The sequence below is a fragment of the Phyllobates terribilis genome, unplaced genomic scaffold (genome assembly GCF_046119375.1).
Source record: "Phyllobates terribilis strain yellow unplaced genomic scaffold, ASM4611937v1 Scaffold_4__5_contigs__length_816908805, whole genome shotgun sequence".
Taxonomy (NCBI): domain Eukaryota; kingdom Metazoa; phylum Chordata; class Amphibia; order Anura; family Dendrobatidae; genus Phyllobates; species Phyllobates terribilis.
The window spans coordinates 427265011-427278097 of NW_027362764.1; the positions used below are offsets into that span (position 1 = coordinate 427265011).

Below are 13087 nucleotides of genomic sequence, written 5' to 3' on the forward strand. Positions count from 1 at the left end.
ATATTCATGGCTCCCTTCCTGGGCTATTAATATCAGCCCCCAGCTGTCTGCCTAGCCTTTGCTAGCTATTAAATTAGGGGGGACCCCACGTCATTTTTTTGGGGGGGTCCCCCATTTTAATAGCTAGTAAAGGCTATGTATTCAGCTGGGGGCTGATATTAGTAGCCTGGGAAGCTCCGTGGGTATTACCCCCTTCCCAGGCTTCAAACATCTGCCCCAGCCGTCTGCTTAACCTCCGCTAGAGCCTAAAATTAAGGGGAACCCCACGCCAATTTTTTTAATAATAAATCCTTTATTTTAATACTAAATGACAAGTACAGTAACCAACACTATCAGTGTACTTCATATATATGTGACTGACATGTTTCTATCTATCTAATCTATGTGTGATGCTCTATCTTTCTGTTCTAAATTGTCGGGCACCGCTGCTGAATTGCCGGCCGGCTTTTTTAAAGAGACAGTGCATGAAAACACTATTATTTTTTTAAATAAATCCTTTACACTAAATGACAAGTACAGTAAGCAACACTATCATTGTACTTATTATATATGTGACTGACATGTTTCTATCTATCTAATCTATGTGTGAAGCTCTATTCTTTCTGTTCTAAATTGTCGGGTACAGATGCTGAATTGCCGGCCGGCTTTTTTAAAGAGACGGTGCATGAAAACACTAATATTTTTTTAATAAATCCTTTACACTAAATGACAAGTGCAGTAACCAACACTGTCACTGTGCTTCTTATATGTGTGACTGACATGTTTCTATCTATCTAATCTATGTGTGATGCTCTATTCCTTCTTGTCTAAATTGTCGGGTACCGGTGTATGCCGCTGCTGAATTTGCCGGCCGGCTTTTTTAAAGAGAGTGTCTTCTGAGCAGTTTGTCAGCTTTTGGACACCTTTGCAGGTGTTTTCTATGTGTTTCTATGTGTTTTTGTTTGCCTGCCATTGGTTTTAACGGTGTTCGACGGTGTTCAAAGGTGTTCGACGAACAGTTCGACGAACAGTTCCTCGAACATCCCGGTGTTCGACGAACCGAACCCGAACACTACGGGGGTGGCTCAACACTATTTCCTAGCAGCTATTTTACCATGAAGGCCTGCTGCACAAAGTCTCCTCTTAACAGTTGTGGAAGAAATGTGTCTGCTGCTAGAACTCTGTGTGGCATTGACCTGGTCTCTAATCTGAGCTGCTGTTACCTGCGATTTTTGAGGCTGGTGACTCAGATAAAGTTATCCTCAGAAGCAGAGGTGACTCTTGGTATTCCTTTCTGGGGCGGTCCTCATGTGAGCCAGTTTCTTTGTAGCGCTTGATGATTTTTGCAGCTGCACTTGTGGACACTTTCAAAGTTTTCCCAATTTTTCGCACTGACTGACCTTCATTTCTTAAAGTAATGATGGCCACTCGTTTTTCTTTACTTAGCTGCTTTTTTCTTGCCATAATACGAATTCTAACAGTCTATTCAGTAGGACTATCAGCTGTGTATCCACCTGACTTCTGCATAACACAACTGATGGTCCCAACCCCATTTATAAGGCAAGAAATCCCACTTATTAAATCTGACAGGGCACACCTGTGAAGTGAAAACCATTTCCGGTGACTACCTCTTGAAGCTCATCAAGAGAATGCACAGAGTGTGCAAAGCAGTCATCAAAGCAAAAGGTGGCTACTTTTAAGAACCTAGAATATAAGACATATTTTCAGTTGTTTCACACTTTTTTGTTAAGTATATAATTCCACATGTGTTAATTCATAGTTTTGATGCCTTCAGTGTGAATGTACAATTTTCATAATCAGGAAAATACAGAAAAATCTTTAAATGAGAAGGTGTGTCCAAACTTTTGGTCTGTACTGTATGTCTTTTTTTAACCTACGTAGCTATGTAACTATCCTTTTGCTTGACACATGCTGAGTACGCTCTTTCTATAAATTGCATTTTTACTAGAAAAGGATAAAAGTAAAGGAATACAATGAAATGCATGGTGCTCTACTTTTAGACATTACTTCAAATATTTCTGACATAAGATTACATGCAATGCTCTGAGATTTCAGAAAGTATATAATAAGCAGATAATATCCAAAGTAGATCAGAAAAATGGCACCTTTGCTTTCGTAATCTTGCTCAGTAGTGCAGGACTAAGCACCTATTGCATACGAACCGGGTGCATTAACTTCTGTACAAATAAGCAAGTCCATGTAAAATATCAAAAAAAGATAGAAGGCACTCACCAGTTCATGTAAAATCTTACTTCTTTATTGTTGCATTAAAATCACAACAAACTTGGGGGTACAGGTGTAACACCTGTGCTGACGACAGCCATTTCGCACCTATGAGCGCTTCCGGTGTTACACGTGTACCCGCCAGCTTGTTGTGATTTTAATGCAACAATAAAGAAGTAAGTTTTTACAAGTGCCTTCTATCTTTTTTTGATATAATAAGCAGACACTATCGTGCCATTTGCTGTGCAGTATATACAATATATAATAGTATTTATGAGACCTTGCGCTACTACCAAAACCATGACGTCACAGCAGGAAAAGGTATGTTTGCAATCATTCAAATATAAAATTACAGCAAATGTAAAGGTAAAATATACAGCACCTCCTGCGCTGATGTCTGTGGTGTGTAAAGCACAGTATTCAAAGCACTGAGTGTGTGAAGTATTAAAATACTAAATTGAACAGGAAGTGTAATGGATGGCAACTACATATATAATGTTAAAAGGTATATAAAATAGGTAGTTACTGACGTGTGTGTGACGATAGCATGACAATAATCTGTGTGCTAGTCTTATGGTCTGATGGTGTAAATACTTTTCAAAATAGAATTCGTTGGTAGAGGAGAATCTTAGCTGAATATAATATAATAAAATGAGAGTGAAGTTGTACTTCTCATTGTCATGGGGGCACTTGGCTTCCGCCAATTGAGAGATAGCCTGAGATAAGAACCACACATTGTCCATAGGGATCTTATAGAGCAGCAGTGAGGAGAACCTGTCATGTCTCTATGCCTGTGAGAACATGTAGCCAATCTCCTAGTGAATCTCTCCCACCTTCTGGGAATCCTCCAACTTCACCTGCAGGAAGTAACATTTTCCAAACTTACTCTTCTGCTGGATCAACCCTATGCAGACATCATAAGGTTGCCATGGTCAAACACAGCTTTGGCCTCTTCCATGTAGTGCTTGGTCAGGATGGCGCCTCTCTCCAAGATACGGAAAACTGCCTTGAGGGCTTTCCAAAGTCTCTGCTGCACCTCTGGATCCAGACCTGTGGAAAATATTTTTACAGGAGGGCAATGGTTGTGTTATCCAGCATTCTGACAGAAAAGCAAACTTCTGGACATACAGGCAGCAAATTACTTTGCAGGTTTATTAAGATTTTCCTTTAATTCCAGGGCTTCTGAAATCCTATGAGTGATAATACCATGCCAATAATGTGCATACTAGTCCTGTAGTTCAATGTGCAAATGTTTATCCAAATAAAAATAAATGCTAGAAAAGAAAATTGTCTGAATGTAATCCAAGGAAAATTTGGAGGCCCTCCAATGCCCCTTGGAAGAGACGTAGTGGTCGGAGAGCCTCCTAAAAACAATGTTCCCATTACTAGGAATGATTAAGAACTTTTAGTTCGAAACGCGTTTGCTGTTCTTCTTCAAGGTTGACTTTTAAAATATTTTTTGCATGACCCAATAAAATATGGATTTTAGAAGATCTGTTCAGCTGGATCTTCCTGGTTCCTCATTACTAGGAAGTGGGTCTCCCATAGTGTTTGCCTATGCATCCTATGAATGCGCCTTTTCTGGGGCAGCTGACGGCTGGTGTTTCTAGCCTGGGAGGGGGCCAATATTCATGGCACCCTTCTTGGGCTATTAATATCCGCCCCCAGCTGTCTGCCTAGCCTTTGCTAGTTATTAAAATAGGTGGGACCCCACGTCATTTTTTTGGGGGGGGTCCCCCATTTTAATAGCTGGTAAAGGCTAGGTATTCAGAAGGGGGCTGATATTAGTAGCCTGGGAAGCTCCGTGGGTATTACCCCCTTCCCAGGCTTCAAACATCTGGCCCAGCCGTCTGCTTAACCTCCGCTAGAGACTAAAATTACGGGGAACCCCACGCCAATTTTTTTTTTTTATAAATCCTTTATTTTAACACTAAATGACAAGTACAGTAATCAACACTATCACTGCACTTATTATATATGTGACTGACATGTTTCTATCTATCTAATCTATGTTTGATGCTCTATTATTTCTGTTCTAAATTGTCTGGTACCGGTGTTTGCTGCTGATGAATAGCCGGCCGGCTATTTTAAAGAGACAAAAACACTATTATTTTTTTAATAAATGCTTTATTTAAACACTAAATAACAAGTACAGTAACCAACACTGTCACTGTAGTTATTATATATGTGACTGACATGTTTATATCTATCTAATCTATGTGTGATGCTGTATTCTTTCTGTTATAAATTGTCGGGTACTGGTGTATGCCGCTGATGAATTGCCGGCCGGCTTTTTTAAAGAGATGGGTGCATGAAAATCGGAGGGCACTAGTGTGTTCCAAGTGCCCTGCTATGTTTTTCATGCACCCTCCTATATACCCTTCCTGCCTGCCTGCCTAAAAATTCTGCCTGCCTGACATTTAATTGAGCACTGTTTCCATTGATTTGGGTAATTTTTGACCTTCTGCAGACCGCCGGGGGGGACCACAAGAAAAATGCTCGAGTTTCCCACAGACTTACATTGGGCTCGTTGCTCGGGTCGAGCACCCGCGTATTCCAATGTGCTCGACCCGAGCTTCGAGCACCCGAGCATTTTAGAGCTCGCTCATCAATAGAGACAATTTTTTTGAGGGTAGTAGGATTAGTCAAAATGGTAATACCTCAATAATTATGCCAGTGATTTTTGGCGACTGTGTTTACAGTATTCACAACCATGTTGTTTTTAGGTTCTTTTATTTTTTGCACAATAAACATACATTATTTTGTAATATTGTTCTGATAATTTGTTTTTATGTGGCTGTATTTAAATATCCATTACGTTTTCATTTCAGTTGTCAGATGAGTGAGTTTTCATTGATTTTACTTTCAGGGGGGTAAACACAGATCAATGTTTATTGCTTTTTAAAACTGTCTTTTACATTGTTTTATATGCAGGATATTAATAAAGGAACAGTTTAATTGTGCAAGTCATTAAAAATTTAGTAAAACAACAATTAGAAAATATTTTATTTTTTAATAGGAAATTTTTCTTGAAGAAAAAAAAATATATTTTTGCAATGATGTGATAGAAAAAGCCAAATGTATATTGGATGAGCATGCAGAATTGCTTTCTCCCTGCTGACCAACTCTAATCCTATGCATTAAAACTAACCATAACATTTAACATTTTCAACCGATAGAGATAAGCGAAGGCTTGTAGGATTCATTCATTTGTAATCACACATACTTCAGTTTTGCAGCTCCCTATATCTGCCTGTATAGTTATATGCATTAACCTGAAAGCTATTCTATTTAGGATTTTTTTAAACATCACTTCAAGAGTGCTACATGTTCTGTGGAAGCATTATTTTATATTCACAATTAATGGTGGCCAATGGGTTGTATCTAGTGATGAGCGAGCACTAAAATGCTCAGGTACTCATTGTTCGAGTCGAGAAAATTGGAATGCTCGAGTGCTCGGACCGAGTAACGAGCCCAATGTAAGTCTATGGGAAACTCAAGCATTTTTCTGGCGGCTCCCCCCAAGGTTCTGCAGAGGGCCTAAAAATTGCCAAAATCAATGGGAACAGTGCTCAAATGACATGGAAACAGCATGGGGAAGACCCCTGGAAGCATTTCTGACTCCCAGGTCACTGTTGTCAACAACGTTGTCAGAGGTATTACGCCACTTTTACGGACTCACAATTAAACATACAAAAACAAAACCAAAATGGATTTTCCTGAGTAATATGCTAAGGAACATACTTTCCTGGGTAATGACTTGTATACAAGGCAAAAAAATAACCAAAAACAAAAATGCTCCTCCACACCTTGGGCTATGTTCACACGAAGTGTTTTTTACGCATTTTTCCACTTTTGCATTGCTTTCAACGGTGAAAAAACATTTACCAATAAATGTATTTTTAACATTTTACTACCTTATCTGGCCATATGGTGTGTGACACATCATCAGACACATCCTGTTTCATTTATGATGGACGGACTCTGAAAGTCACAAAGACTATTTTTATAGGGCCATAAGGCGGCCCTTACTATTTTTAAAGGGACAGCAGTCGGCTATGCTTTGTTGCTTCCATTATTAATGAGTGTGGCTCCTATACTGTTATTGCGTATGCAGTGACTGCAACAGCTGTCAAAAAATTGGAGGAACTCCAATGCCCATTGCAAGACAGGTAGAGGTCGGAGGGCCTCCTGAAAACAATGTTCCCATTATTAGGAATTGTGTCTCCCATACTATTTGCCTATACAGTGAAGCAACGGCTGCCAAAAATTTGGAGGAACTCCAATACCCCTTGCAAGAGACACAAAGGTCGGAGGGCCTCCTGCAGAAAATGCTCCCATTTTTAGGAAGTGTGTCTCCCATACTGTTTGCCTATGCAGTGAAGCAACAGCTGCCAAAAATTTGGAGGAACTCCAATGCTCCTTGCAAGAGACGTAGAGGTCGGAGGGCCTCCTGAAAACAATGTTCCCATTATTAGGAAGCATGTCTCCCATACAATTTGCCTATACAGTGAAGCAACGGCTGCCAAAAATTTGGAGGAACTCCAATGCCCCTTGCAAGAGACACAAAGGTCGGAGGGCCTCCTGCAGAAAATGCTCCCATTATTAGGAAGTGTGTCTGTCATACTGTTTGCCTATGCAGTGAAGCAACGGTTGCCAAAAATTTGGAGGAACTCCAATGCTCCTTGCAAGAGACGTAGATGTCGGAGGGCCTCTTGCAAAAAATGCTCCCATTATTAGGAAGTGGGTCTCCCATACTATTTGCCTATGCAGTGAAGCAATGGCTGCCAAAAATTTGGAGGAACTCCAATGCCCCTTGCATGAGACGAAAAGGTCGTAGGGCCTCCTGCAAAAATGCTCTTATTATTAGGAAGTGTGTCTCCCATACTGTTTGCCTATGCAGTGACTGCAACAGCTGTCAAAAATTTGGAGAAACTCCAATGCCCCTTGCAAGAGACGTAGAGGTCGGAGGGCCTCCTGAAAACAATGTTCCCATTATTAGGAATTGTGTATCCCATACTATTTGCCTATACAGTGAAGCAACGGCTGCCAAAAATTTGGAGGAACTCCAATGCCCCTTGCAAGAGACACAAAGGTCGGAGGGCCTCCTGCAGAAAATGCTCCCATTATTAGGAAGTGTGTCTCCCATACTGTTTGCCTATGCAGTGAAGCAACAGCTGCCAAAAATTTGGAGGAACTCCAATGCTCCTTGCAAGAGACGTAGAGGTCGGAGGGCCTCCTGAAAACAATGTTCCCATTATTAGGAATCATGTCTCCCATACAATTTGCCTATACAGTGAAGCAACGGCTGCCAAAAATTTGGAGGAACTCCAATGCCCCTTGCAAGAGACACAAAGGTCGGAGGGCCTCCTGCAGAAAATGCTCCCATTATTAGGAAGTGTGTCTGTCATACTGTTTGCCTATGCAGTGAAGCAACGGTTGCCAAAAATTTGGAGGAACTCCAATGCTCCTTGCAAGAGACGTAGATGTCGGAGGGCCTCTTGCAAAAAATGCTCCCATTATTAGGAAGTGGGTCTCCCATACTATTTGCCTATGCAGTGAAGCAACGGCTGCCAAAAATTTGGAGGAACTCCAATGCCCCTTGCATGAGATGAAAAGGTCGGAGGGCCTCCTGCAAAAATGCTCTTATTATTAGGAAGTGTGTCTCTCATACTGTTTGCATATGCAGTGAAGCAATGGCTGCCAAAAATTTGGAGGAACTCCAATGCCCGTTGCAAGAGATGTAGAGGTCGGAGGGTCTCCTGAAATCAATGTTCCCATTATTAGGAATTATGTCTCCCATACTGTTTGCCTATGCAGTGAAGCAACGGCTGCCAAAAATTTGGAGAAACTCCAATTCCCCTTGCAAGGGACATAGAGGTTAGAGGGCCTCCTGCAAAAAATGCTCCCAATATTAGGAAGTGTGTCTCCCATACTGGTGGCCTATGCATTTAAGCAATGGCTGCCAAAAATTTGGAGGAACTCCATTGTCCCTTGCAAGAGACGTAGATATATTGATATGGTACAAATAGTGGTGATATGGTGATGGAGGATGAGGATGCAGAGAAGGAGGAGGACAAGAGCAAATAGACAAAATCAGGAAGCGTATACCCATGTCTGGGTATGAAGATAGAGATGCTTCGGAATGGAGTTAGACCTCCCTAAAAACGACACTGTATTTGAGTTTGTTACGCTGCTATCATTCGGTGATGTTGAGAAGTCTGGCCCAATCCAGCCCTTGTTCATTTTTGTAAGTCAGCCTGTCAGCATTTTCAGTTGACAGGCGGATGCGCCTATCGTTTATAATTCCACCGGCGTCACTAAAAATCCGCTCTGACAAAACGCTAGTGGCAGGGCAGGCCAGGACCTCCAAGGCGTAGAGAGCCAATTCATGCCACGTGTCCAGCTTGGATGCCCAACAAATATAAGGCACAGAGGAATCACGGAGGACGTTGGTACGGTCGGCAAGGTTCTCCCTTAGCATGTTCCGCAACTTTTCCCTCCTTGAGAGAGTACCCCACACATCAGTGCTCCGCCTGCAATGCATCCTCTTTAATTGTGAGCAGAGAGTGTTATAGAAGACAGAGAAGTGGGATGGTGACGCTAATTATGGCGTCATCGCCGCTCACCATCTTGGTGGAGACCTCAAAATTTTGGAGGATTGTACATATGTCTGACATCCATGTCCACTCCTGAGGTTTTTGTGTGACCTGAATTCTGACGGCCTTGTTGATGCTGGCAGTCAACAACTGCCCTTTTCTGCTCACAAATCCTTCCCGTCATCTGCAGTGTAGAGTTCCAATGCGTGGGGGCATCGCAGATCAATCGTGAGCTTGAATCTGCAAACGCTACTGAAGCACGTCAAGGGCGGCGGAAGCTGTAGCTGTCTTTCTAAAATGAGCACACAGGCGGCGTACTTTAACAAGCAGATCCGACAGATCCAGGTAGGTTTTGAGAAACTGATGAACCACGAAGTTAAGCATATGGGCCAGGCATTTTACGTGTGTGAGCTTGCCTCGCCTCAGAGCTGCCACCAGATTCCGGCCATTGTCACACACGACTATGCCTGGCTGTAAGTTCAGTGGTGTCAGCCATAGATCTGCCTGCTCTTTCTGAGCTGTCCACAACTTTTCAGCGTTGTGCGTTTTGTCACCTAAGCATATTAGCTTCAGCACAGCCAGTTGCCGCTTGGCCGAGGCAGTGCTGCAGTGCTTCTGGCTTGCGACTGATGTGTTCATTTCGGAGATGGAGGCTGAAGAGGAGAAGGAGGTGCAAGAGCTGTGGAATGTGGGAGCAACACTGATTGACCCATGGCCTGCAGTCCTCAGCGTCGGGAGGACATGTTCCATCCCAAGGTCCGACTGGGTCCCAGCTTCCACGATATTAACCCAGTGCGCCGTCAGCGAGATTTACCGTCCCTGTCCACAAGCACTTGTCCACGTGTCCATGGTTAGGTGGACTTTTCCAGTAACTGCGCTGTTGAGTGCACGTCTAATGTTGTGGGACACGTGCTCGTGTAATGCAGGGAGGCACACTGGGAGAAATAGTGGCAGTTGGGGACCGATTACCGAGGGACAGCCGCCACCATCAGGTTGCGGAAAGCTTCCATCTCCATGAGCCTAAAAGGCAACATTTCGAGCACAAGCATTCGCAACATGTGTGAATTTAGTAGTGTGGCCTGTGTGGCATTGGCTGCGTATTTGCCCTTGCGTTTCAAGGACTTGGGTAGGGACAACTGAACGCTGCACTGGGACAAGGATGTGGACGTGATTGCTGATGGTGCTAGTTGAGAGTCTGCAACGATAGATGCAAGGCGGGAGTCATTTTGGCATGCGCCATGGACAGGGGTATGGCATGCATGCACAACAGCGGAACAAGCAGTGGTGTCACCCGCAAACACTGTTGCTGGACCCTGGGGTTTAGCCCACTTAATCAAGTGCTTTGCTGCCATGTGCTTGATCATGCTGGTGGTGGTCAGGCTGCTAGTTATGCTGATGCTGTCCTGGGAGGTGGTGCAAATGGCCTTTTTGGGGTTATCTTTAAATAATAATCAGACTCGGGAAGACAAACATTTGTACTGGCAACTTCCGTCGTGTTGGCGTTATGAAGAACGCTTTCCCACCTTGTGTCTGCGTCCACCACACTGCTTCTTCCTGCCTGTTGTGGTGCTATGCCTCCACCCCCCTGTGTGCTGCTGTCTTCGCTCTGTATGTCCCCCTGAAAGGTTGGGTCAGTTACTATAGCATCCACCACCTTGTCTTCCACTTCCGCACCTTGGTCCTCCTCCTGACTTTCTGGCAATTGTGTCTTATCATCATCATCATCCAACACTTGTGACAGTAATTGCACATTCCCACCAATGCCTTCATGTTACCGTGGCCGCTCCAATATTTGGGCATCACTACACGCATTCTCCTCTTGACTTGCTTTTAGCTGGCCAGGCGAGAGGTCCGAATCCACAAATGGAAAAGTGAACAGCTCTTCTGAGTGTCCAATTGTGGGATCAGTTGTTTCTGGGCACTTGGCATGGTGGGAGGAAGGAGGATCAGGGTGAGGAATATGCGGTCCAGACTCTTTACTAAGACTTGACCATGTGGAAGACAGGGTGGTGGTGGTGGTGGCTCAGTGACTGGAAGCATTATTGCTATCCAACCAATAACCTTTTCACACTGCTCTGTGTTCAATAGTGATGTTCTGCGGTCCCCTATTAATTGGGACAGAAAGATTGAGCGACAGGATGTGGGTGTTTGTTGTGGCACAATTTCAGCTTGCCCATGGAAACATCCTCAGCCTCGACCTCTGCATGCACGATCACCATCACGTCCACTTCCCCGTCCCTTGCCATGCACCTTTTTCATTTTTAATTGAGGACAATATTTTTCACGTTCACGAGAAATGGCTGATTTTGGAAAGCAGTTATATGTGATACGTCTGATAGAGAACCACAATTTTAAATAGCAGGCCTGTAATTTACTAATACTATCCTTCACAGACACCTATTGTGAATAGCTTGACCGACACACTGCAACAAAATGAAATTGGAAGAACTGTGTGATTTTGGAACACTCTTATAGGTGTTATGTCTGACAGACAGCCACGGTTTTAAATAGCAGGCCTGTAATTTGCTAATACTATCCTTCACAGACACCTAGTGTGAATAGCTTGACCGACACACTGCAACAGAATGGAAAAGGAGGCCAATATTTTCCACGTTCAGTTTAAATTTCTAGATTTTTATCGCTGAAATATGGAAAAGGTCTGTCTTCATTCTGCAGTGAAAACAAGCAAATGGAGCAGAAAAATTGTGTACTCTGGATTACTTTTTAAGCAAATAACCAGGATTAAGATAAAAAAAAATCCCCTGGCCCCTGATATTTGGGGCTATGTCTACAAATATCAGTAAGAACAGCAGCAAGAGGAACTTTCAATGGACCCTCTTGCACTATATGCAGTGCAGTCTGCCACATACACTTCCTGCCTGCCTAGCACTGATTATATGCAGCTGGATTAGTCCTCAGAGGGACTGTTAGTTCAGATGGATATATATATGTTGTGGAATACCTATACTAACAGGACGTTCAATTGTCCCTCTTGTGCTGTATCATGCACTGCAGTCGACCACCTACACTGCCTGCTTTCCTGCCTAACTCCTGCTATCACCACTGAGTATATGCAGCTGGATTAGTCCTCAGAAGGACTGTTAGTTCAGTTGGATATATACACTGCTCAAAAAAATAAAGTGAACACTCAAATAACACATCCTATATCTGAATGAATGAAATATTCTCATTGTATACTTTGTTCTGTACAAAGTTGAATGTGCTGACAACAAAATCACACAAAAATCATCAATGGAAATCAAATGTATTAACCGATGGAGACCTGGATTTGGAGTCACCCCAAAAATTAAAGTGGAAAAACACACTACAGACTGATCCAATTTTGATGTAATGTCCTTAAAACTAGTCAAAATGAGGCTCAGTATTGTGTGTGGCCTCCACGTGCCTGTATGACCTCCCTACAATGCCTGGGCATGCTCCTGATGAGGTTGCGGATGGCCTCCTGTGGGATCTCCTCCCAGACCTGGACTAAAGCATCCACCAACTCCTGGACAGTCTGTGGTGCAACGTGACGTTGGTGGATGAAGCGAGACATGATGTCCCAGATGTGCTCAATCAGATTCAGGTCAGGGGAACAGGCGGGCCAGTCCATAGCTTTAATGCCATCATCTTTCAGGAGCTGCTGACACACTCCAGCCACATGAGGTCTGGCAATGTCCTGCATTAGGAGGAACCAAGGGCCAACCGCACCAGCATATGGTCTCACAAGGGGTCTGAGGATCTCATCTCGGTACCTAATGGCAGTCAGGCTACCTCTGGCGAGCACATGGAGGGCTGTGCGGCCCTCCAAAGAAATGCCACCCCACACCATTCCTGACCCACTGCAAAACTGGTCATGCTGAAAGATTTTGCAGGCTGCAAATCGCTCTCCACGGCATCTCCAGACTCTGTCACGTCTGTCACATGTGCTCAGTGTGAACCTGCTTTCATCCGTGAAGAGCACAGAGCGCCAGTGGCGACTTTGCCAATCCTGGTTTTCTGTGGCAAATGCCAAGCATCCTGCATGGTGTTGGGCTGTGAGCACAACCCCCATCTGTGGACGTTGGGCCCTCATACCACCTTCATGGAGTCTGTTTCTAACCTTTTGTGCGGACACATGCACCTTTGTGGCCAGCTGGAGGTCATTTTGCAGGGCTCTGGCAGTGCTCCTCCTGTTCCTCCTTGCCAAAGGTGGAGGTAGCGGTCCTACTGCTGGGTTGTTGCCCTGCTACGGCCCCCTCCACATGTACTGGCCTGTCTCCTGG

General features: G+C 43.8%; 1 pseudogene; it reads right to left on the reverse strand.

Annotated features, from left to right (window-relative positions):
• Positions 1-1889: 1889 nt before the first annotated feature.
• The window catches only part of LOC141264666 (cholesterol transporter ABCA5-like), a 41981-nt pseudogene continuing 30783 nt past the window's right edge, over positions 1890-13087 (reverse strand).